Below are 27,183 nucleotides of genomic sequence, written 5' to 3'. Positions count from 1 at the left end.
AAGAAACAATGAGGAGGAACTGGGGCTGGGACGGATGAATAGGAGGAGCAAGAGGATTTTTAGTGCAGTGAAACTACTCTGTGTGATACTGTAACAATGGAAAAATGTCATTATGCATTTCTCCAAACCTATAGAATGCCCAACACCAAGAGTGAACCTTAATTTAAACTGTGGACTTGGGCGAATTATGATGTGTCAAAGTAGGTTGATAGGTTGTAGCATTTGAACCTCTCAGGTTGGGGGATGTGTATGTGCGAGGACAGGGGTGTATGAGAAATCTCTGAACCTTCCACTGAATTTTGTTGTGAACCTAAAACTACTTTCAAAAATAAAGTATTTTTCTTAAAAAAAGCTAGAAGGAGAATGACAGAAGAGTGCCAGGAATCTTATTTGTGATCCTTTGAAGAAGGACAGTGGAACATAAGGGACCCTGCTTTCCTGTTGGAAAATGCTCTCTGTTTTTGTTGGCTTCTTTCTCTACTAAAGGGCCCCCACAGATGACAGAAGTCAGGTTATTGGAGAATAGATACTATGAAAGACTGAGAGGCAAGGCTCTCCTGGAAGTGGGAAAATAAACATTATCTCAGTTTCCCATGATGCTGCATTCAGTGAGTTACCCACATGAGAGAGCATGGACAGCAGAGTCCAGCCCTTCCGGGAGAAATCAAGAATCAGAAGATTCTGGGTCCATGCTTCTCTCTCCAAAGAAGACCAGTGGGTCTGTGGTAGGAGAGAAGTCAGGGCAGAACTCTTTCATGGAGGAAGTTTTAATGGGAGCATTTGGGTAAAACCTAATAGTGTAATCAGAAAGTGATCAGGTAAGTGCTCTGAGCACGAGCAGGCTGTATAGTGCCAAATTATGGCAGGTGAATGCCCAGCATGAACCCCTTGCCTGTACCCACCTGCTTCCTAACCCTCTTATCTTCTTCCCCCTTTAGTTCTTGTTATCATTGAACAAACTTTATGGTTTATTTATTTATTTATCTATTTACTTATTATTTAGCTTCTTTCTCTATGAAGTATAAGCTCCATAGGGACAGGGATTTTTAAATATTTTGATCACAATTAGGGGTCTTCTTAGGTGCTCAATAAATATTGAAGGAAGTAAGGTGGTTGTTGGACATCCATTAGGGTAGTCAGGCCAGGAGGCCAGGTCTTTGCTCCATTGTTCAAACTAGCTGTTGTGTCTCCCTGTCATTGTCTCAAGTCTCAGGTATTTTATGGCCAGGTGGCCGGTGAATAAATTTCTCTATTTTGGCCTGGACTTTTTTCTCTCTCTTTTTCTCTTTTTCCTATCCTCCATACTGTATTTCATCCACTATTTCTGACAAAATTTTTATGTTAAGCCATGGAGTGACGTGGGAAAGATGAAGATGACAACATAGGGTAGACAAGGTGGCTAGCAATTTATCTCAGGAGACAGGTGGTTGGAGAGCACCCTGGTGTCAGGAAAGCTGACTCAAAGTGGTACAGCCATCCTGCTCTAGGTCCATAAGACAATGTTAGCAAGACAGAGAATGAAACATTAGTCCACATCTGTGATGGCTGTTATGCCTTTTTCAGGAAAGAAAATTTCAAAATCTCCCTTAATAGCATTTTCTGGGAAAATATTATAAGTCATGCAGAAATAAATATTAGAGCATCTGATGGTAAGTACCATCGCAATCCCTTCTTCATTTTATAGATGAAGAAACAGAGGCAAGAAGAGGTTAACTAATTTGCTTGAGACTAAGAAGTAATGGAGGAGAGCTGAAATTCATACCTGTGTCACCAGTTCTGGCTCCAGAGTCCACACTTCCATCCCCTACAAAGGCTACCTCTCCAATATTTACTAATACTTTTGAAGATTTTGTTATGATCTCATTAAAAATCTTTCATAATTCTCTAGATCTTTACAAAGGAGATGACAAAAATTCATTGGAAGATAGGCAGCTATTTTAAATTCAAAGAAAAGAAATTTTCTGATTTGATTTGTTTGTTTTAATACATTCATTATCTAGTATATATATACATATGTATTAAATATATATGAACATACATAGATCAGCATATATACACACATGTATATATATTCAAATGCTACATGAATATATTTTGTCTAATCTATACAAAGCTTCATCAATATTTCTTCTTTATTCTCTCATATGCCAGCAGCTTTCTTTATGCATTTCCATTTTCCACATTTTTCAGAGTGATTGGATTAGGTTGCACACACTTCTCCTGAAATATTAAGTGCATACCATCCACGTCCACATGCTTTGGTTCTATAGTTATGATCTATCATTTCAAAAACCCACGTGTTAAAAAAGAGCAGAACGGGTCCTGAATGCTATGAAGTATTAGGTCCAAAGAACCCCTTGCCATTCATCTTCTCACTAATGCAGGGACTAACAAGACCCCAGAGTTTCTATTTCATTGGCAGATCCTTTGTCCTGAAACCACACACACACACACACACTTGCTCACATGTATGCATACCCACACTTACTTGCTCCCATCCACTTTTTGTATCCAAGAGCATTAATTCAATTCATAATGAGTAAGCTGCTGCATTGTCAACTAGGAGGATACTTAACTAGTGTGCCAGTCCTGAAATTTTTAGAGGAGATGTGTTATCAGCACAAACGTCAGTCCAGATTGTTGCGCTTTGGCTGCAGGGTGATTTGGGGAAAAAGTAGATGCAGACATGGTTGGGCAAGACATCATTTTTAACTTTTAATTGCCTCAACTGGATGTTGTCTGTTTCCATAATTTTTCTTCCTTATGACCTTTATCATTAAATACCCCCAGGATCTTCATCCTTTTTTTTCATTCTGATTTCTTAAAAAGATGATTAGTCAGCCTTTCTTGCTTGACTTATGGAAATCGGTCTTACTGATTTGGAGTCAAGCCATGTTTGTTACATTATAATTTCCTGGCTGGTGGTGTCTCACTGTGTTAACTTTCTGTATAGCCCCATGTCTGCATTAGGTCCACAAATTCATTTCCTCCTTTTATTCCAGTGAGTTTCTGTTATGATGCCTGCTCACACCTCTAAGTATATATTCACTTTACTTCTGCCTTTCCTTGAAGTTCACTTTTCAGAACTTCTGCATCCCTGTCCTCAGCCTTGTGAGATTTCATGACTGGTCTAATGTTGACTCTACAAGTAGAACAAAAGCACTGACCCCTTCAATATGCTTTTAGATAAATTCATGGGAAAAATCAATTTGATTGAATTAGTTTGTTCAAATGGAAAATATCTTGTGTGCTGTATAGACATGATGTTATTCACTGAGTATTTCAATCACTAGTTCTTTATGCTTAAAAAGTCTACAAAGCCAAAAATGCAGATTTGGCCAGTCAGCTTTGTCTGCACAGTTCCCCAAATAAGTATACTCATATCCTGATGCTTAACATCATGGACCAAATGTCCTAATTATTTTGTGAATTTTTCATTGTTCAGCTGGATGTTTTGGCTTTCCATAGACTCAGATTACAGAGTGCTTCCCAGTATATACCCCTTTTGAATCTGCTTTATTGATGTAAAACAAAGTTTCATTTGCTCATAGGTTTTAATTTAAAAAGAAAAGCTAATGAATATTGGATCACATTCTTCAGGGAAGGCAATAAGCCTTGTGTGTATATATAAAAAGCTACCACCCTCTGATTGTCAAAGTTTACTTCTTTCTTTTCAGATTCTTCTTTGTATTGTTTTACAATCTAGGTATATCTGTTTAACATGAAATGCAGAAAATGACAGGGCTCAGACAGCTACTGCATCCAGTGACAAAGATTACTGTCATCCTGGCTCATCAGTTAATTCATCATTGGCAATGGTCCATTCCATTTCCTGGTAGCCTAGCAACAGCCAATGATGGGGAGGGCTGTTTGCCATGTGACAATGGTATGTGGTACTTTCCAGAATGCTTTTACATAAAAATAGGATGATAATTTATAAATTTACATTTTTATTTTAATAAATGGGAATATTTGGTTTTAGGGGTTGACATTCAAAAGAGACAATTTTATTTTGCAGACCATGACTTTAAAGTGCTGGACTAGTGACTTGATAACAGAAATGGAGCTATCAATTTCACACATAAACAGGGTTTAAAGTTGAGCCCGTGAATGCCTTACTTTACCTTAGAATAAATGACATTCCGCCACAGAGTAACTCTAAGAAAATAATATAATTAAATGAGAGCTGTTCTTATATCAGTGTGCACACCCACACACACACATGACATAGGATTTTGAGTCTGAACTTTGGCTCCTAATTTTCTTTATCACTGTATAGAAAAAAGCAAAGAGATCCATGAGCAATAACAATTATTGTCCTCTACATTGTAAAAAATATCTTTCAGTTTCTTACAATCCTCCTAATGCTCTATTGATGATTCATGGTTCGGCAACTCATTTGAAAATCTGCTCATTTGTTTTCACTGATTGAATTCCCTGATTGTTAGTGTGTGCAAATGTGTGAGCTACTTTTGAAGCTATCTTCTGTTAAAGAATTGATGGAAAATCCTATTTAAATGTCATAGTGCTTTTTCTCTTGTTATGACATTATCATTGAGTAAATAGTTTTATTTCAGTGCGATAGTTTAAAATATCTATAATCACCTCCTCATAAATATTTTTAAAATCTATGCTTAGCCCTATATGAGGAGATAGGAGGGAGAAAAGAGGAAACTACCTAAGACATGAATTCTGTTAAATATTAAAGAGATCTCATCAATGATTTTATTAGTCTCTGAGTTCAGTAAAGGCCTCCCTGACATCTGAAGCCTAATGATTTTTTAAAATATATTTAAAGCTTTGCGTTGCACCTTTAAATATTGAACAATATTGAAAAATATTGAAGCCCCTTTTTTTGTATATTAGCTTTAGGCAGAACTGTTGTATGATTTCCACTCCTTTCATGACATTGTAATGATGTTACCACATACAACTTTATCTTGCATGAAAAGGTGAAGTCATGAGTGATTTCTCCAATTTAAAAGCACTCAACCCTCACAGTGCTAGAAATGAATATTTTGCATATATTCATGCAACAATGATTCAATTTAAGATTTCTATTTTCAAACATTGCTTGAAACCTTCACTATGTTAGTAGTAAAATTGCCAAAATGTGTAATAAGATTTATTATAGATGAGTAGCATTTTATTTAGTATTTCATGTTAACATGCTTTTAGGGTTACCTGGTTTAGCAGGAGAATTCATCTTTCTTTTCTAATCAGAGATAACATTTTATTGTATTTTTTAAAATAGTCTTCCCGCACACACACACGCATATATATACTGTGGCACAAACCAAATTTTCTCTTGCTGGCAACACAAACCCAAACATTGCTCATGTCAAAGCTTAGTGTACCCTCACACAAAGCCTCTCTGACTTAAAAAAAAAAAAAAAAAAGGAGACAGACTTCCAATTCTCTTTTGTAATCCTGTCCCTTCTCTCCAGAATAGCTGTAAAGCCCTTTTGCTATGCATCCTTAAAGTGGGTTCAGAATTTTGCTGCAGACTTTCCCCTTTAAAGGGGTCTTGTTACACTCTTGTTTGTGCTGATTCTTCATGCTGTAACAGCATGAAGAGGCAACATCATAAGTTTCCTAGATGCCACATCACAGCATATGTTGCAGGCACAGAAAGTGTAGGGTGGCTAGCTCTGAACTGAGGGGTTTTGTGTGTGAAAATGGCTCCGACAGATGGAGGAAGAGCTGTAGCTAACCATGGTTACCTATGGGCCTGTGATTGCCATGGGGTAGGCATGAAAAAATATAAACTCTAACCATTTCTGTATTCATTATACATTCTTAGACCCTTAAATCTTTCCATTGCAGATTTTTCATCATTTCAGCAATGAAGGAGGGGTATTCCCACAGACCCATTTTGCAGGCATTAAAGCAATGCTTCAAGGACACTTACATGCAATCATACACACATATATACCTTCTTACACAAAACAGGGCTCTGTGTATGCAGGTAAGCTTGTAGCAGAAAAGGTTTACATCCAAAGCACATACTCCTCTCTCTGGAAAGGAAATCCTATCTTGATTTTCATTTAGAAGAGACTTATACTTGCTGGCAACCAACCCATTTGTTGGTGCAAAGGCACACACAGATGACACATTTATTCAAATGCAGGGCTTTTTGATTACTTTAAATTTTATAGTTGAAAAAGTTATAACATGGCAGAGTTATAACATGCAAGTTGGTGACTTGTTCTGCGTTTTGGAGAGGGAATGAGAGCGGCAATCTTATTAGGCCTCTGGGTGGGCCAAATTTTCCTAATTACATGGAAATCAGGGTCAGTCCCTAGACTAGTATCTTATCTACATGGAGTAAACACTCCCTGCTGTCACTAATGTCCTATAAATCATGTTAAAGAGAAACATAATTAACAATTTTGATCAAGTTACAATTCAGAGTCATGAGGTGCTTGAGTGAATAAAGCTACGGTCTGCACTCCTTCGCAAACCCCCACAACCTATGATTGAGATACCCATAAAAGGAAGTGAGTTTGGGTGAGGAAATCCTCAGCATCATAACCGCATCTAGTTTCAGGAATCTGAGCTCATCAGGCAGCAAAGGGCAAAGGGCGAAGGGTATGGGGTGCAGAGAAGGAGAAGCAACCCCATGTCTAAGAGTTAAGTAACTTTTTTTTTTTAGTCTGGTGAAAGCATATGCTTTCTGTGCATGGCCAAATTTGTTCTGCTTGTCTTTCAAACCATTTGAAGAGGACAGTGTTCATGGTTAAAGGTCAGGTGGTTTTGCACAAATCATTTTTATCTTTGCTTTGCATATATCTTGAGAAAATTTCCATCCAATTGCAAAAGGTAATTAAAACTCAGCTCATCTGGAGGTGAGTGCCCAAGTGGAAGAGTTGAGATACATTTCCAAGGTTTCTAGTCCCCAGGACAACATCCAGGGAGAACCCTGAAGTTTCTGCTGTGGGAAATAGTGCTTTTCTTTCTTTCAGTGACAGAGAAGACTTTAGTTGCAAATTTCCCTAGAAGTTACTGTACACTTGCATTCCCATCAAGGTTGGGAGTTGATAACAGTGCCTTGGTGGAGGGAGTAAAGAAAGGGGAGAGAGTGAAAGGGAGCCCTGGGTGTCCGACCAGACCAGTAAAAGGGAGAGAAAGGCAGGAAGAGGAGGTTGTATGATATGTAATATTCTTCCTAAACATCATGGTTTTGATCTGGATTTGGTTCTGGCTCTGTGAAGGTTGCAGCAAATATCAATGACAATAAAAATTGAGATGGTAATGGAGTGTACCCCCATTCCACCAGCTCCCTGACACCCATATCAATTTAGTGTAAATGGAGAAAGAAATTTGCCCTCAGTCCTTCCATTGGCCTGGGTACCAGGGAGGAGTGGAGTGTGCCCGGGCAGCACAGCATGCCTGAGTTCAGGATTAGGGCTCTTCCTGCGTTCCTTCTGGCTCTTCCCAGTGATGCAGTATGTCAATGTGCCTTGTCCCCATGTCCCATCGTTCACTGCTGGCTTGGTCCCTCCTGCATGGGGTTGGGTGGAATCTCTGAGAGCAAGTTGTCCTGGTCACTTCTGCTCTATCAGCTGGGCATGCGACAGAGGAGTGAGGGATGTGCCTGTTGCTAGGTTATGCTAAGACCTCTTATTTAAATAAGTAAATACAGTGTTAATAGTCCAGCATCTGCGTGTACTCCAGAAAGTACTTTTCCACTAGGATAATATAGGTTACATTGGTCCTGAGGTATACTTACAGGAACTATAGGTTCTGAGTTTCTGAAATCTGTTTCAATATTAGAGTTTCAATTATTGTGTTTAGTGAAATAAGTATGTATTTGTTTGTGTGTGTGTGTTTTGGTGAAGTGTGTGTTTTTAGTTATATAATGATAGTCTTAAGTCCATTTAGAAATAATAATAACTAAGTGTGATTTAAATGTTATAACTTGGAAAGGCTTTTTATATAAATGAATTCACAAATGAAAAACAAATTCTTTATGAGGACTGGAGTTCTAAATTATGACTCAGGATATATGGTCACCGGAAATATACATACTGTCCTTCTTTCTTCTTGGGTCTAAATGCCTGGAAAACAAATGGTTAGAAATGGAGATCCAGCCACACTGGTCTTTTGGCTGCAGGGCCCGCCCTGCCCTGGCCGCTTCTCTCCCTCGGGCCCCTCCATGGAGCCCACCCCCGTTTTACTCCTTTTCATTTTGCTTTATGAGGTTTTGCTTTGCTGAATTCAGACAAGCTGATCTATGTTTAAAACAAAGGAAAGAAACACAATTTGAATTATTCTGGGAAAAAGGTGTTTATTTTCTTCTTTTAAGGATCCTGTTAACTTGGCCTCGTACTGTTGCCCTGGAGCTGCAGTCCATGCATGTTTTCCTTGGAATCTCTTGAGTGATTTCCAACAGTTATGCTTTTAAAAGGTGGTATATCAGTGTGACCATCTCAGGCCCCAAAGAGGGAAAGCTCATCGAAAGAGATGATTTGACGAAGTTTTTGCCTAAATAGGCCTATGGTCTTTACTCAAAGCTTATCTACCCAGGGAGGTCCCAGTGACTATCCTATTTAAAGATGCATAACGACTCTACCTCTTCCCGCCACACACACTTTCTGCCCTCTTTTCTGTACTTTGTCTACAGGGTATATATGGACCTACTCTATGAGGTCTGTCCAGAAAGTGTCCAGCCATGTGAAATGAAAAATAGAGGTATTTGTTGAAGAAGATACAAGATACAAGAAACATTGCACACAGGACAATGATGCCTGAGCCCCTTTCAAAGTAGGTACCTTGGGACCTCCCACTGTTCTCCCAGCATCTCTGCCACTCTTCAAAACACTGCAAAATCCTTCGTGATGCATTAGTGGATGTGTTGTCCTGGAAGCTGCCAGTCACTGGTTGCCCAAAGCTATGGCTCTTTTCCTCATATTGCATTTTTCAACCAGTGAAGAACATTGAGGTAGTTCTCCTCATTCATTGTTTGGCATACCCATGATGGACAAGACCTTTCCAATCAGAAAACACAGTTAACCTGGTCTTGGTCTTGCTGCGACTGCCGCACCTTTTTCAGGCACAGAGAATCAGGAGACTTCCTTGGGGACAACTGGGCCTCTGTTTTCAGATCGTGGCCGTAGACCCACAATTCATCTCTGATTATGACTATCTTGAGGAAATGTGGTTCATTGGTAGCAGTTCGAATCAAGTCATTAGCAAGTATAACACAGTGTTCCTTCTGCTGTGGTAGCAGTAGCTGTGGAACACATTTTGCCACAACACGTTTCATGTCAAGATCCTGCTTCAAAATCTTGGACGCATTAGTTTTTGTAATCTCCAGATCAGCTTCTAGTTCTCCCACTGTGAGTCACCCATCTGTTGACTGTAGCCTTTGCATGTTCAACATTCTCAGGTGTTCTGCTTATTGCAGGCCTTCCAGAACGTGGATCACTTTCAACAGATTCTTCATCATCTTTGAAGCATTTGTGCTGCACTCATTGCATCGTCCCTGAAAGCCTTCTGAATCATTCAAATAGTTCACAGAGGAATGTTCAAGTTTAATGCAAAAATCTGATACAGATTCATTGCTCTACTTGCCCATCATTTTGAATATGGTGGCCACACAGTGTACATGTTCAGTCAACATCTACTGCCCCCACTGACTAGTTCAGTGAAGTCATCATTGTTCATGCATGTACCTTCCAGTCCACTCTCCTTGGCTGCCAAGTTATGTAGATGTCATGCAAACTGTTCTCATTATATTAACAATGGCTGGACTTTTTGTGGACAGACCTCATATAGTTTAATTATTTGTTTGTTGTCTGTTTCTCAACCCAGCCACCGCTTCAGACATAATATAAACTCTCTAGTGAAACCTCTATTTCATTCACTGAACCCCCAGGGCCTAGAATGGTATCTGATACACAGTGGCACTGAAGAAGTATTTGTCAGATTAATAAATAGAATAAATGCATTGGATTTATCAGCGTTACTTTGAAAAATATGTAACACAAATTTAAATTTGATGAGTTATCCAGTTTTAGTTATCTTTTTTGCTGTCTCTTCTGTCTTTACTATGTTGGTCATTTTCTGTGTCTTGCTCCTTTGACAATTTATGTCATACCAAAATATGGGAAAATAAATAAACAATTCATTTTCAAAGTTATTTTACCTCATGTAGACCACGAAAACTGGCTGTGTCCACAGAAATTTCACCTTCTCCCTGGTTGTTTTGACATGTTAAGGACACTTCTGTTTTACACACTGTCCTTTAGTCTCTGTGGTTTCTGGAAGGAGAATTTGATCACAGTCCACTTGACACGTTCCCCAAAGGGAAAGAACTGGGCTTGGTAGCTGGAGGCTGCCATCCTGGAGTGGAGAAGCCTGGAGTTTGAAGGCACTAAATTTTAGGAAGCTTTCCATCTTTTGGCTCTTGGTAATACAAATACAATTTATTTTGTATGAACTGTTGACCAATCAGCAGTCAGCAAAGGCTAGCTACCATGTCTTAATCTTCTTTTATACACACACACACACATACATCTCCACACACCCATATACACATATGTACACCTACACACTCATATGTATGTAATAGAGTATAAACATGATATAGACACATAAATTGTGTGTGTGGATATATGTAGTATGTGTGTATACACAGACACACACACATAGAGAGAGAATGAACTGAGAAACAATATGTTGAGTAATGCTAGGGTCGGTATGACCGGGCAGAATTCTGCTTTTTGCTCCAGGCTGCTGCTTTACCCTGCACGGGGAGCCCATACCTCTTTACTTTCTGACCCTCTTTGCTTTTCTTTTGGATGGGGAAACATGCCCTACACCTGCAAGTATTTTTTATGAGATGTTTGGGATTTTTCTGGGTCCCTTCCCAGAGGTGACTGTGTTTCAGTGGCATTGCATGAATAATGTAAAACAGTCTACATGCTGGATACACTGAGTAATCACTGGGAATTCTTCAAAACAATCTCAGGTTGGTAAAATTTCCCACAGAAAATAATAATAACGGTAACAATAGCAGCCCCAGCAACAATAAACAAGATATGCCCTGTATGCTTCCACCCAATTATTAGCTAATAATGCATAATTATGATTAATTCCACTCTTTAAATGCAGATACTAAATAGCAATAACCATTTATTTTATGTTTTCATGTTATTTTCCTGCATGTCCTTTATGTCAATTATGTGTTTTCAGGCACATCTGATTGTGCTCTACTGTGGTTTCGATGGTTTGGTAATTGTACATTAAAAAAAAATAACAACACGTGTTTAGTATAAAAATTAATTATGTTAAGCATTCCTACTAATTTTGCCAGGCAAAAAAATGGCTTCCCACAAATTTTCAGCATAAAGTGGGTGGCCAGCCCACTTAGCAGCTTTATGATCTGTGGCTGGGTTTTGCAAGTGAGCTCTATCAGGCAGTTTTCCCAAAGCTGGAGACGCAATACAGTGGCCGGCCTGCTCTGGTCCCCGTATTCCCTTAAAATTTATCTCTGGCCTCCATGGTATCACCTATTTACAACCAATTACAATGATAATAACATCACTGAAAACATTTTGCAATGTCCCTGCAATCCAAGTTTTCAGGGCTTCTGCCGGCAAGCTGGATGGTCAGGGATGTAGCTTCCTTCTTTTGGTTAGGTACTATTTTATGAGGTTGATTCCTGGTAATTAGACTAACATTAGATTTGCTGGAAAAAAATCTACCCATAAAATTCATGGGAGCAGAGAAGGGGGGGCTGTTGTGGAGGGCAGAAAAGAAGAGGAGAGACAGAATGTGAAGAAATTGGCTAAAAAACTCAGCTCAATATTGCAATCTTTCAGAAATATTTTCTTGTGATGCATTAAAAATATCTGATTCTTAAAACAATTTTCTGCTTCCGTAACTCAAAATAGCATTCAGTAAGGGGGAGGGGGAATGTAGCAATTAGTTGGCTTTATTTCTGAGGTTTTATTACTTTGATTCTTTTTGATTTAATCAGCCACGAACGCGGGTACCAGCAGACGGTGACTTTTCCTTGAAATGTGCTTCCTGCCCAGAACAGTGGCTCATGATTGTAGGTTAATGTTAATGAAACATAAAAAGGCAGACCCTTCTTAGGGAAATTTGTTATTAACAAATAAAGGCTTGGTAACATTTAGAATCACACCATCGAAAATACGGCTGGAGCAGATTTGGGAGTCAGCCCGCCGTGCTCAAGTGATAAATTTGTTTACATCCTTTAAAAGTTCTAACTCAGTACAGACGAGGTGACGTCCTACTTTTCACATTCATGTTCAATTCACAAGCATAAAGAGAGTCTGGGCCATTAGGGAAGCTTTCATTTTGGCTGGGGAAGGATGAAATGATAGTGATAGTGGCTTTCATAGCAGAAAATAATTGTATACTTTTCTTATTATTTTTGGCAAGGCACACACATTTCGGCTTTCCCATGTATTACATCATTACATTGTATAATGCATCATAATGATAGAGTGAATAGAGATGAAGAAATGCCAGCGTCTGCTGCAAGTTAAAAGACAGAGACACTGCATGCATTTTCAGCTGGGGAGGCTGCCGTTCAGCGAAGTGTTCTCCGAGATGAAACAAAGCTGCCTTCCCACTTGGCGTTCACATTAATTGTGGACTTGCCAACCGGCCAGTTTCACTGGTGTATAAATTAGTGGGGAATAATTTCCCTTGTCTCAAAAACCCGAATATCTGAGGAATGCTTCCTGAGATGGCGACTTATTTGTTTTTTTCTGTGGTTTGCACCCAGCTTCCAGAATACCTCCAAAATCTGCTGAAAACACACACACACACACACACACACACACACACACAAAACCTCTGTGTTCTACCATGGCATATCCATGTGGGAGGTAATAGCTATTATCTGGACAAATAGAAGTTTTATGGTTTTCAGCAGAACATTTTTCAGATGTATTAAAATAAATCATTTCTCAAATCCTCATTATTAAAAAATGAAAATCCATTGACATCTCCTGGGGAGATATTTAAACATGCTGATCATTATTAATAATAATGCTAATAAATACTAATTGGGAGTCGATGATGGTCTAAGACCCGCCAATCAGGATGTGTCAATGGGATGTGAAGATAACCAGTTATAAAGGAAAAAGAAAATTTTAGTTTATTTGTTATATTGGTTTGCCATTCTGTTGGATAATAAATGCTTTTTTAGTGACTAAAATATATTTATTTTTAGTAATCCAGACTTAGCCAAACCTATTTGATATACTGCCTCCTAAAGTGTTCTCTAATTCTTAGTTCTACCCAAACAATTATAGTGACCGTAAATATATCCAGGGCTTTCCATGTCCCTTTGACATTTTATAATGAAAATGAACTGAATCCTAAGCACTCCTCCTTCGTTCCATGACTGTGAACATATTGTATGCTTTCTATTGCGCCAGCACCAAAGATATAAAGGCGAACAACAGGACAGAGCCTCTCGTCTTGGTGCTTATGTTCTAGAGGTCTAGCCATCTTCACACCAAAATACCGGATAATTCTGGCCATCCTAGGGTCTGCACACTTACATCGAGTCTATTTTTAACAGTCATCTGTAGTTGGACCAATTAGCCTTGAGCTTACTGAGAAAGGCCACATTGATCTTAATATTTATTCTATCACCTTAAGCCTTGGAAGAAAACAGCAGCAAACCTGAAAATGCTAAACCAGGTAGTTGGAGACTAAATTCATGGATGTTTCCATTGCTACCTGTTTATTTGGGCATTAAGGAGATTTTCTGTCCTTTAGATAATAGAATATTTAAACTTTTACTAGTTAGGCAATAAAAATAGAGATTTCTTATTTATTTAGTCAGTTACTCTGTTACTTGGGTGTTTACATGTATCCACACACATTACAGCTGCCCAGTGCTTTACAATTTAAAAAACATTTTTGAATACAGTACCTCATTTGCTTAATGGTGAAAATCATGGGTTTTGGAGTCATCCAGATAAATAGGCCTGGGTTCAAACAGTGGCTTTATATCTGGGTTGGAATAGTGGCTATATATTTACTAAGTGACCTTAAATTCTGTAAGCTTCAATTACCTCCTTGTAAAATGATGATAACTATTTCACAGGGTTGCTATGAGAGTCTATGAGATAATCCATTAAACTATCATATGGGAGATATTCAATGAGTGGTAGCTATTATTATTATTATTTTAAAATAATTTTTTATTTTTATTACCACTCTATGAAGTGACCTACTAATGAGTCTGTGAAATGTTGCTTATTTTCATCTCTATGTGGCTGCAGATGTAGACTCCTTTTCCTGAGATTCCAGAAGACTTCCCCTTTCTTCATTTAAATATTTCCTATCTAGGGCTCAGGTAGAGGTCCTTCTCCTGACTTTAGTACTTCAGTTCCATACATTGCTCCATAGATATTTACTTAGCCTCACTGTGTGCAAGTCACTCTGTTATGTGCTGCAAATACAGGACAAAAATTGTCCTTGCCACCATGGTGCTTACATTCTAGCTGAGGAAACCTTTCAACAAATATTGCACAGGTAAGTGCTTACTTTGGATTGGATAAAGTTCTTCCAAGGTGAAGTTTAGGATATGAAGAATACTTATTCTTGGGAACTGACATAATCTGGAATTGGAAAGATTTGCTTGAGGAGGGGATATTACATTGAGATCTGAAAGATGAGGACGATTAATCCAAGGGAAGAGGGTCAAGCAAGATAGAGAGAGAATCTACTGTTCTCCAGCTGTGCTAAGCCTTGAGGAGCATGCAGCCTGCCTTCTCAGGTCTTCTGATTTGGGGAAACACCTTCTCAGACCACCCTTGTGAACAACGAACTGCCTTTTCTTGGCAGCCCAGAAATGCTTACTTTTGGAACTATTTATTGGACATCTTTCCCAATAAGCCTTGTTCATTCATTCATTCATTCATTCATTCAACAAATATTTACAGAACATCTAGGGAGATCCCAACAATAGAAATATCCGTGCTTTACATGCATTTATGTAACCAACTATCTCTAAGGTATATTTTTGTAATTCTAGATCTGGTTTTGCTTACTCTGTTACAATCCGGATGGCAGGAGATGGGTCTTTTATCACTTTTGGTCCCATTGAGTAGTTTGTACATAGTAGGCACTCAATAGATTTTGACAACCTCAGGTGACCTCTGTGCTGATCTCTCACATGGCTGTTATCTGATAAGTACTTTCTAAATCCCTGGCAACATCCTGCAATGTTGAATGTTTCTAGCCTAACAAAAAAACATAATTAGGAAGGTAAATCTGCTGAAGCTGAAACAAATCATTTAATTCATTCCACAAGCCAAATGGAAAATGATTTTGAGATTATCCACCGTATTGGGTTATCTGCTCTACTGCTCCGTACCATTAGCTCAGGCAGTTGGGAATTGCTTGCAATTCACAAAGAAGCAGATTGTGTTTGGTTTGCATTGGCTGTGTACCCTCCTCTGAAGTGGCTGCAAGTCCTCTCCAATTCAGCTAAGGCAGCCAGTCAGGATGGCCAATAAGCCAAGTAGGTTTCTCCCACGTCAGTGCTTCTGTGTAGTGGGGAGCTCATGTGAACGTGTGTATGCCTACTCTCCTCCACTCTAGTTCTGAATCAGCTGAAGGTGGTGCCTAGTGGATACTTCATCAGCATTTCTGGATGACATAATGACTTCCTGCTAACCTTTCTTGGGTCTTAGGGGTAAAAGTGACCCAATACTGATAACATTTTCCTTTCATAAGGGGTGGATGCTGTCTCTGTTTTCAAGAGGTTTTAAAAAGGCATTCTGACCATGCAGAAGTTCCCTTGTCCAAGGGAGAAGGTGGGGTGCTGGACATTTTAGCAGGTGAATCTACCCATCTGTTTTAATAGGGCATGCTGCTTTGAGATCTCTTCCTGCTCCCCTGGCTTTTGAAAGTTATGTATCTAAATAGTGCAGAGTAGGGTAGTGACACCATTAGACACACTGTAAGAACCTACACTCAGACCAACTTGCTTTATTCAAGGACAACATGGAAAGAAAACCGCTGATAAAAGCTGCATGTGTGGAAGTTACAGTTTCTAGGTATGTCGTTCTAAGGTGACTGAGGCCCAATTCTGCAGGTTTATAAAAAGTTTGGATGTCTATTCATAAAACCTGGGAAAGAGCCCTTCAGTAATTGACTGACCATGAAGAAGAGGGGGAACACATGGATGGAATGGTAAATAGGCAGATAGATGATTATTTTCAATAGCAAAGTCACTGAGTACACTTATAGAATTCAGTGGGTAAGATTGCATTTGACACACAAGTTCTGGCATGTAAGCATTACTGTGGGAAGCAAGGTGCATCTGCACTCTCCTGCTACTCAACTGCTCCTACCTGCAAGGGAGGAGCACTGCCACGGTACCTGTGACACATCTGGCCTGTCCTATGGTGCCCCTGTCTTTGCAGGCCCCCTTTTCAGTTGTCTTAGCACAGACACACTTTATCCAAGTAGGGATTATTAGTCCTGAGGGGAGCTGTTGGTGGTGACAAGTCTCCTTCCTCTACTCACAGCCCTAACCCTCCTGGAATTTCAACTAAAGCTGTATATTGAGAATCCACAGGATTATTCAGACAGACTTTCACGCTAGTCCTTTTCTGTTTTGCCCCAGGGAGAATCTGGCCAACTATATATTCATTGCTATTTTCCCCATTATTTATTACCTAGACAGAATAGCATGATTAATTATTGATCACAGACCAGTAACTGATTAAAGTGTGGTTCTGATCAGCAGTCAAAAGTCATTTGTTTCCAGGCATCCATGGTTCCTGCATGGAGAGTGGCAGAACAATACTCTCTTTCCCGTGCATAAAATATGACACCTGTAGGCAGGCTGTGGTTACAAGACAGCAACAGAGCCCTTCAACCATGCTTTGTCTTCATAAATGGGAAATAATGATTTGTCAAAAAAGAGAACTGCTCAGAAGATTTACATGTAGAGAGAATGCGATGGGAAGTATAATAGGAGGATTCTAATTAGAATTGTTTTTCATGGACTAAATGCTTTGCTGAAGAGAAACTCACTAGGAATAGCTTTTTACCATCTGGGAAGAATATCAAATTTTGTCTCATTCTTACTTTATTTCTGGGTTTATTTTTCCTTTCCACCTTTCCTTAATCTCTCCTCTTCCTGTCTTCCTTTCTTTCTTGTTCCTCCCTTTCTCCTTTTTTTTTTTACACTTTTCATTGAATTTTCTATGTCAGGAGTTGATAAACTATGGCCCTGGGTCAAAGCTGGACTACCACCTGCTTCTGTAAATGAAGTTTTGGAAAACAACCTGGCTCATTCGTTTTCATATTGTCTATAGGAGCTTTTGTACTATAATGGCAGTTGTGACAGAGATCATACACCCACAAAGCCTAAAACATTTACTATCTGGTTCTTTACAGGAGAAAATATGCTGACCCCTAGACTATATGCCAAGAATGCATAAGTAAGACACTGTCACAAATAAGACACAGTCCCTTTCCTCAGTGGCTTCAGAGTTATGTGAACATATAATTGTAGTATATTCTGGAGAGTAGGACAATGTACCTCTGAATGAAGTACTGTGGGAACCAGGGGACAAACACATGTATTTGGGAAGCAGGATTAGAGGATGACATCTCAGCAAATGTGATATTTGAGTTGGGAGTTTTTGGCAGTTTGGAAGTAGAGAAAAAGAATCAGGACTTGAATTCTATAGCTCAAGTATCTTATTTCAACCCCCACAAAATACCCAATCCAAAGTTATAATTTCTTCACTGGAGGACATATACTTTTTTTCCCAGGCTGGTAACAAAGTGATTACTGATCTGCTGCTTAGAAGCATCTCCTACATTGATGGCTTTGTGGAAGCAAATTTTTCTCTGGGATATTAGAAGCCACAGACTTGGTGGAAATGGAGCTTCTGATGGTGGGAAGTTGCAGGAGATCTTGATTGGCCAAACTCTCAGACATTGTGGGATGCTTGTAGAAGCTACTGCTTTTGTCTTGAAAAAGAAAAAATACAGGGTCTGGCACAAATAACACTCCCTTTTTATTATAAGATCTTTTATTATAAAATCATAAGCATGTATTGTGTAACATAACAATATCACACTCAAGCACACTCTATGAAATTTTAGGTGAAATATTCAAATTGCTGTCCATCTCATGTGAGATATTCATATACCCTACCAACCACACTCAGGCAAGCCTTACTTCTGCTGGACCCTGTATAAGAGGATGGCTTCATTGCTCTGATAATTGCAAATAGGAGTCAGTTGGTACCAGGTGAGGTGGAGATTCCCATATGCCCAGAGATAGAAGCAGCCTTAGGGTTTCCAGCAGTATTTGCTGCCAGAGAGAGGTGTCCCTGAAGTTTTGGCAGAGAACCTCTTTCACTGCTCCTCTTTGAACTTACCTGGAAGCTAAGTTCATTCCAGAAATAAGCAAACATGATTTTTCTTTTCCCTTCTAAAAAAAGGTTCAAACTCAAAGTGGGCAGTTTATAACAAGAACCTAGTTTCAGTGCACATAAGGCATTTTCCAGGCTAAGCAACCAAGCAAGCAAACAAACAAACAACAAAAACAAAAACCCAGTTATGAAAATCAAGTCAAGACCAAAAGCCAACTCTATCAGGTATATGAATTCTCTCTTCTTTAGAACAAAAGGTACAAACGGCACCAGTTTGCTCTGTACAAAAAGGGAAATAGTATGAGAATGATGAAAATTATTTAAAAATGAGTTTTTAAAAAATTAGGCAGCAAGCCTTTTTCCCAAAAATAAAAGAAGAAGGAAAAAATCCACCAGAATAGGTAAAACCATTATACTCGACTTTCCAATGACCAAGGTGTCAGTTCCTGTATGAGAGGATTTTGATCCAAAACTTCTAAGGCAAATGTAACTTTTCTTATTGAGTGTGGAGGAGTGATAGTTGAGTAACCTAGCTTATTCTGACTTTTATACATTAACTTTTAGAATCTTCTTCCCGGAGTTGTCAGGTTCTCTAATCCAGAAACTGTAGAAGCTTCTGGCATACCCAAGAAGGGTAATGGTGTCAGGCTATGAGCCTGGGACTTGAGCCAACCCAGCTTGTGTCTTAATCCCCGTTCTTCATTCCTTAGCCTGTGGTCTTGACCAAGTCACCTAATTTCTCTGAAGCCTGATTTCTTCATTTGTAAAGTGGGGCTAGTAATAGTGATGTGAGGTGGCATTTGTGAGATTTTTATGAAGTAATACATATAAAACAGTTATACTGTGCCCAACACAAAGCAGGTGATGAATAAATGTTAGCTATTTTTACTTTTACTTTAATGTTACGGTAATTTGATTTCCTAGGAGGTCAGGATATTAGAGAAGGATTTGGACTTTCAAGTTCACATGTTTGCCCACACACATTTGGAATGTGCTCACTGAGTCAATTAAAATCGGAATGATGGTTCTGAGCAATGTGCGAGCACAAATTTCTGAATGCCTGCTTGAAGAAAGGACAATAGAACCTTTAGGAGACAAGTCTATTTACTCACCATCCATTGAATGAGCATTATGTGTTAGATACTGGGCTATGGCTTAGTAAACAAAGATAAATAAAATATTGTTCTTGGCTCAAGATTTAATAGCCTAGTTACTCTATGGACATGTTAACAGAAGATTAAATTCTGTGTGAAAGTGCCACCACAGCATCTATGGGATTCAGATAGCAGCAAGGAGACAGGAAGGGCCTCATTGAATATGCTTTTGAGCTGAAATTCAAAGAATGAGCAGGTGTTTTTCAGGCAGGCAGAAAGTGAAGGGAGGACACGCCAGGCAGAAGGAAGCAGGCAGAAAGTCACAGTAGTAGTTCAACACTGCTGGAGCGTGAAGAACATGTAGGAGATAGCGGTGGGAGATGTGGCTGGGCAGGCTGGCTGAGCCCTAGATGCCCAGCAGAACAAGGTGTTCTGTTTCAATCCTGTAGGCGAGAGGGAGCAGTGGAGAAATTTCGAGTAGATGAGTCACGTGATCTAATATGCTTGTTAGAAATACTTAATGGTTGGTGAAGTGTAGGATTAATGGAAGCATGGAGGTTAGGGAGATAGATATGTTATGAGGGTATTGTAAGTGCCCAGGCAGGAGGTGAAGTTCTGACTCTGGGTGTAGCAGTGAGGAAGGACAAGAGGGAAAGGGATGTGAGTGATACTGAGGAGGCAGGAACTGATACAGATGGACAGGCCTTGATTATTACTTGAGTGAAGTCTGCTTCAGGTGTGCACTATGGACAACATGGACAGAAATTTGATGTTTGTCTCTGAAATCTCCTGTGACCTGTGGTGGGACCTGGTCTACAGTATGGACTTTTATGGGTTCATTTAGGAGGCCAGCGTTGAGCTGTTCATATTAGCTCCTAAAGACTCTAAATAGGACCACAGATTCAGTCCTCCCAGTTTCATTCTGGTGAATTGATATCTGGTTGCATATCTTACAATGGGTCAGCCTCAGTCAAGGGTGAATACCTACAGTCTGTGGACCTTAGTTATCATAAAAAAGAAATAGTGGACAATTCATACTTCTGGCTTCTTGGAAGCTCTAAATGAAAACTTCAATCTGTCAGAGATCATATTTATATATAATATTATCCACAGTCCAACGATTCATCTATCTGTCTAAACATCTGTCCACCCTTCATTATCTTTGACTAGTCACAAAATTTGCCCAAGTTTTAATAGGCAGTATGAATCAATTTACCAACAATTGCCATCATGAAAGAGTCAGGAAAATTCAAGATATAGATTTGGAAACATTTTTTTGTCACATTTAAAATCCACAAAGCCTGCATATTTGCTTACTCTTATAATACAAATCTGTGTTTGTTATATCCAGTATGCAATTTTGTAAACGTGACATAAGCATTTTGCACATAAAAGATTGTGTGTGTGTGGTGGTGTGTGAATAGAATGTTTCTTTTTAAAAGGGTACTTGCTAATGAAGTAATTAGTAGGGATAAATATTTTTGGTGTATATGTGCGTGTAAATATGTGTATATATATGTGTATATACATATTCAATCTGATTCTTAATATATGCTAATCTCCACAGCACATGTAACATTAAAAGAAAATCTGGTAATACTTTAAATGTCCTATCGTGAATTCATTTTGTATTCATTGTAATAGCATTGATCAAAATGAATTCATTTGGTATTCATGTAGATGTCACATGTACTTCCATAGGTGTTTCATTGTAAATTAGCATTTCTCAGAGGACACTTAAAATAAGTGTTACTGAAAGTCCTTATTACACATATTGCTGAGATTAGTACATTAAGGATCATGTACTTACATAGTACTAATGCATTTCTGCCACTTAAAATACTACATTACTTATTTCTGATATCTAGCAAATATCTAAGGCAATTTTGAGAATTACTGACATCCTAAAGGAAGTGGTATTTTATGATTAAGCAGTTGCCTATATTTTGCTCTGTTATTTTTTTAAACTAAAGTTCTGTTAGATACTGAAAAGGGGATTAAAAATAAAATTTATATGATGACGACAATGGTTTTTAAATGACATTCATATAGTCAGGCACCAAAAGAATATAGAACCTTATATAATTTTATTTTTGACCAATCATGTTTTAAAAAAATTAAGTGAAGTGAAGAGTTTGTGGACCAGACTACATAGATTTGCCAAGAAAACATTGAATTCCTGGATACACCATGTTTGAGCTTGACTTATCTCAGAAGCAACAAATAAACACAAGCACACAAAGGATCATCTGTATTTTCTATTTATGCCTTTCTTGTAACTCACTCATTACTATCTGGGGCAAAACTTTTGTTATGATCATAATGGATATTGGGAGGAAATAGTAGTGACAGTTGGCTCTAGGGGCATTCACAAGTCAAGAAACGGTGTTTTTGGCTTTTCTCAACTACCTAGGAATTGTGACAGAGAAAGGGGAAGGTTCTGGTGACTGACGTGGCAGTGGCAATGGGCTTGCCGATCCACCAGGGAAACTTTGGGATTCACCCGGGTATTCTGAGTGCTGGCTGGGATGTCTGAGTCACACTTCAAAAAGATGTGTAATATGCTTTGGAAAATAAGGTTTTCCAGTACGCTGTTGGTGGGAATGGGAAAATGGTACAGTTACTCTAGAAAACAGTATGGAGGTTCCTCAAAAAATTAAAAATAGAACCACCATAGCAGCCACCCCACTTTTGGGTATTAATCCAAAAGACTTGAAATTAGAATCTCAAAGAGGTATTAGCGCACCCATGTTTATTTTTGAAGGACTAATTGCAATGGCCAAGAGGTGGGACAGCCCAAGTGTTCATTGCGGATTGAGTGGGAAAAAAAATGTGGTACATACATACAGTGAAATATTATTCAGCCTCAAAAAAAAAAGAGAGGGAAATCCTGTAATAGGCAACAACATAGATGCATCTTGAGGACATAACACCAAATGAAATAAGCCAGTCACAGAAGGACAAACAAACGCTGCAAGACTGCACTTAAGTGAGATATCTGAAATTGTGAAATTCATAGAATTGAAGAGTAGAATTGTGATTGCAGGGGATGAGGGCCAGGCAGGTCGAGGTAATGGGGAGTCACGAATCTAGGAGCATCAAGTTTTAGTTCAGCTAGGAAAGTTCTAGAGACCTGCTCTACTCTGTTGTGCCTATAGTGAACAATATAGCATGTACCCTTAAGACCTTGTTCAGAAAGCAGATCTCATGTTAAGTGTTCATACCACAATAAAATTTAAAAAAATAGTGTTTTTAAATAGAAAGCTGTGCATTAAAGGGATTTAAGATCACGCAGGGGAAAATGTAGTGCTTCCCAGACCCGCCCAGTCATTCATTGTAGGTCCAAAGTTCTTTTTTCTTTTTAAATTCAGTTGTTTTTATCTTCCTCTCTGCACAGGCCTTCCACTTGCTGTCCACACCTGGTAACACATTGAAGGACCGTCCCCTCAGCCGCACTGTCGGGAGACAGCACCTTATTTGGTGCTGACTCAGTGGGAGCCAAGTTTCCAGCAGGCTACCAACTCACACCTGCAGAATTTGCAGGCACATCCGTTTTGCAAACACTCAAAATGGGTAATTGGGCACACAAATGCCTATTTGCATTGCAATTTGGCATTTGTATACACAGTGATGGATTTTTTTCATGTGCAAATGTAGGGGATGCAAGTGCAAAATAGATGTCCTTAAGAAGGAGGGGTGCCTTTAAAAACATATATATCTTTTCAGAAAACTGCTAGAATTTTGAGGAGTGCCAGGATAATAGGTAGGTAGGTGGATATATTTTACTTTTCTCCCCCCATTCAGGGAATGTCCTGAAAGAAGATGGTTCATGTGTTACTTTTGAAGAAGGGTGCCTTTTTTTTTTTTCAAATTAGGCAGAGAGACATCCAGGTTTTATTCATGCTAATAAAGGACTTACCTAGGTTATGGTGAAGTCAGGTAATACTTCAGCTCTAACAAAATGTGAGTTTTACATTCTTGGAGTGTCTGACATTATATGATGAGTGCCGTACACTGGTTTTGAGGTGCATTGTCCTGTTGAGTGTTAATGTTATACACACAAACACACCCAAATATTTGGAACCACAGATTTTGGTAATTGATCAGAATGATGCAGGAAAGAATGATGATGGCCCTGGACAGGGAACAGATGCAGAATGTTGAGGTACTTCAGGTGTTCCTGCTTATTTTCTGGTTTCTTTGTTCCTTCTACCTGCCCTTGACTTTCACCAGTGTTGCTCACTTATCATGTCCAAAGGGCCTTAAGAAAGAAGCATAAGGAATCCCTTCCACCCACCTAAGGCATCTGAGGCTATGGCCCAGGACCATAGCCTTTGACCTTTGACCTTTGACCTTTTCTGTGCTGGTCACTAACTTGCCCCAGGTCCTGGTTCCATATCAGAGTCCATATCTTCCTCCAATCCCGTCAGCCAATGGCAGCTTGCAGGACCACTTCTTGGCTCTTTGGGATGCTGGCCTTCCTGCTCAGTTGTAGTTCCATTTCCTTCCTTTGTTTTGGCAATTCTTGTGATATTCTGTGGAATCCTCCTCTAGGGGAGCTAGACCTGTGGCCAGAAGATGGTTCAGACGTGAACATCTGTCCAACAACTATGGGTATCAAATGAGGGCTTTGTCCCTGGCTCTCCACTCCTTCCTCTGAACACACATACTTTTTGTGAGTCCAGGCACACTTAGGACTTGTGTTGTTGCCTGTAGTCTGTTCTATACCAGCAGCCCATGTTTGCTCAGTTTCGTTGTGCTGTTGCTATCACTAAATTAACGTGTCCCATATCAAATTTGGTCTCTCCATAGCTTCATCCCCTTCGTATTTGACTTCCTGTCATATCTTCTCCCCTCTCCTGTATTTTTCATCCTCACGGTGATCTTTAATTTTTCTCTCCCACACTCATCCCAAGGCCATCAAGTCTTGTTGAGACTTCATTCAAGATGTCTCCCGGGTTCTAAGCCTTTCTCTTTACTACAACCGCCACCATCTGGTCCCCTTATAACTGGATGGTGGTATTTACTGTCTGAGATGTCTCTCTGCTACTGTTCCATTAAACACCCTGCTTACTATGGCTTTCATCTAATTGTGAGCTAAAGAAATTTCATGTTATCAGATCAAGTTCCAACTCCCCATTTTGGGCTTCGAGGCACACAGCATTATTTCCCACAGTATTAGTGGGAAATTCTTTGACAGATTCTGTACTCCAGACTTTTTTCTTCCTTTGCCCCCATATGTCTCTCTCTTATCTGCCTCTGACATTTTCATGTGGATTCCCCAACCTGGATTGTTTTCCCCCTGCTCATATTTATCTAACTCCCAAGACATAGGAAGAAAATGAATTGTCCTAACTCAACACAAGTTTTGCCAGTTCTGACTCCTGCCACACAGAGAACCTTATACCAGTGAGTGGATCTACATGGATCAAGCATTTCCTTGAATTATTTTTGCAGGCCTTGCACTACACTAGAATTTCTTTAAGGATGGTCACTGTACTTTATACTTTTATGTCTTTTCCAATAGTTAGCACAGTGCCAGTTATATGGAAAATGTCTCTCTTGAGTTAATTTGTCTTCACATCTTGGAGGGCTGGAGCTTAGAAGAAAAGGCTAAAGAGTTAGTAGTGTGGAAAGTCATGAAACTCCCTTAAACATTCTCTATTTACAATGCTGCCTGCACACTAGGTTATTATTGCTTTCTTTAAACTCCAGTTCCTCCCCTTTTCTCCTCCTCCTGAGTAACAAGGGCCTAATAGGCTTCATGTATAAGTGCCTATTTTTATTAAAGACAAGTGTAATCTTTTGTAGCCCAAATGTCCCTATCATAAATGCTAGCGGAGAAAAATATTAGGACTCATTTATTTATGAACCTGTTAATAATGAGGTGCAGTTATGAAAAAAAAAGCTTCCTCAGCAAGAGCTCCTGAACAAACAATGCACACTGGGGAAAAAGAAGCTAGTTAGCCTTCTTGACTTAGATAAAGCTATGGAGAAATGACAAGTGCCAGTAATTAGCACAGCCTCTTCAACGAGATAACCCTATACATCTTTGTCTATTTCAATCACCAAAGACTCCGATTCAGTGTAAAATTAAACCTCGGATGCCATCAATTTCTGTTAACCTCTTTATATTGTTCTGTGTTCATGCCTATGTGATAGATAGATTTTGTCACTTTATTAAGTGGTGACATCTCCACAGACACGTGACCTAAAAATCTGTTTGCTCCCTAGCAAAGTATTCTTAATCATCCCCTGGATGTTTTCCAACCAGGGAACAAGATGCATTTTTACATCCCGCTGGTGAACTCCTAGTCCTAAGAACTTGACACTGTTTGTTTGGGTTATCCTATGATTGGCGACTCACCTCAAACTTTCCTGTTCCCAAATAATCTAGTTAGAATATGAGTCAAGGTCTAGGTTCTGGATCAGGCTGTTTATTATATTCACATATCTATTAATAAAACTGATTTGAGGCATCTTCTCCTTCCATATTTGTTTTTTCTTCTTTCTACTCTATACCAGCTTCTAGACTATTTTAAAGTCTCCTGATTCCTGGCAACTTCAATGGTTTTAATCTGAGATATTTTGAAATTGTACTGCTTAATATCCTTTGCTGCCAATAGGCTTTCGTTAATTTATTCATTACTGCAAGAAATATTATTGTAGGTTATATATTTATTGTAGATTATTATTCAAATTTGGAAATTATAAGAATTTACAATTTAACTTTGGTCCAGATTTATCTCTAATAGGTCATGTGTAGACTTGAGACGAAACTTGTAGAAGCAACCAACACGGCGTGTTCTAAGCTGTCCTACCAGGCACCGGCTCAGGTTGGCATGTTGTTCATGTATGAGGTGACCCTGTGACTAGGGCACAGGAGCATATGACTTAGAAAAAAAGTGTGCAGAGCTGTTTCCATCCCAGCGAGCTCTCAATCCCTATTCCCCTTCCCTAAATTCCTTCCCAGCTTTATGTCATTAAAATGTTTCCTACCATTTAATTTTGCCCAGGTTTATATTCCCTCGGTTTTCTTCTTAGGCATCTCATGTCTCTCTGGATGGATAATAGTTTTGTTTTAATGTGCTTCTCCCACCTTTTCTTAACTATGTTGTGCTCTTTCCCCCCCAATTCAGGAGATGTTATCACATGCTTAGTCCTGCATGGTGAGAAGGGCACCAAAATTTGGCATCTGTAAACCTCTTACACTGAGCCCTGATTGCAGTGGCTCCCTGGGAAATATTACAAGGTATCATTTATAGGTATTTACACAATATTTTAAGACACACATTATCTAGGCAATAGAGCAAAACAGCTCACACAACAAGTAAATGGAATAAAGCTCATTTAGATGGTGTTTGAAAGCACAGGCTGCTTTGTGGTGAACGGTGAGGGAGCCTTTCTGACAGATGCTGTTTGTCAAGGGGACTCTATTCAGAGTCTTTACCTTGTTTCTGTGATTGTTTCCCATGACCTGGGTTAGATAGGAAGGACCGTTGAGTAAAAGTCACTATGATATTTAAATTCGCGAAGTTTTCAGTAGTTAAAGAAAGAGGTAGTGAAGGAGGGGAAAGAATGGCATAAAGAAAATTAGAAAATAGGCAAGAAGATTAGAGGAACAGAACATTGATACTTTGGAAACAAAGAAAATTGACCTGTGCATTTATTATGGGCTAAAAAATGTTACA

At 39.1% G+C, this 27,183-nt stretch overlaps 1 long non-coding RNA gene across 3 annotated transcripts in view; it reads left to right on the top strand.

Annotated features, from left to right (window-relative positions):
• The window catches only part of LOC119047964 (uncharacterized), a 381,649-nt gene extending 358,542 nt beyond the window's left edge, over positions 1 to 23,107 (top strand). For 2 of the 3 annotated variants that reach the window (XR_008391957.1, XR_008391956.1), the window contains exon 4: positions 8,627 to 8,759. This is a non-coding gene — a long non-coding RNA (uncharacterized LOC119047964). Of the gene's footprint in view, positions 1 to 8,626; positions 8,760 to 22,889 lie in introns of those variants that run through there. The other variant, XR_008391958.1, reaches the window with a different exon arrangement.
• The last annotated feature ends 4,076 nt before the right edge of the window (positions 23,108 to 27,183 follow it).

Source organism: Artibeus jamaicensis, unplaced genomic scaffold (genome assembly GCF_021234435.1).
Source record: "Artibeus jamaicensis isolate MK-2021 breed Jamaican fruit bat unplaced genomic scaffold, CSHL_Jam_final contig_465, whole genome shotgun sequence".
NCBI lineage: Eukaryota > Metazoa > Chordata > Mammalia > Chiroptera > Phyllostomidae > Artibeus > Artibeus jamaicensis.
The sequence above is the reverse complement of the archived record's forward strand: the minus strand, read 5'-3'. Positions and strand labels throughout refer to the sequence as shown.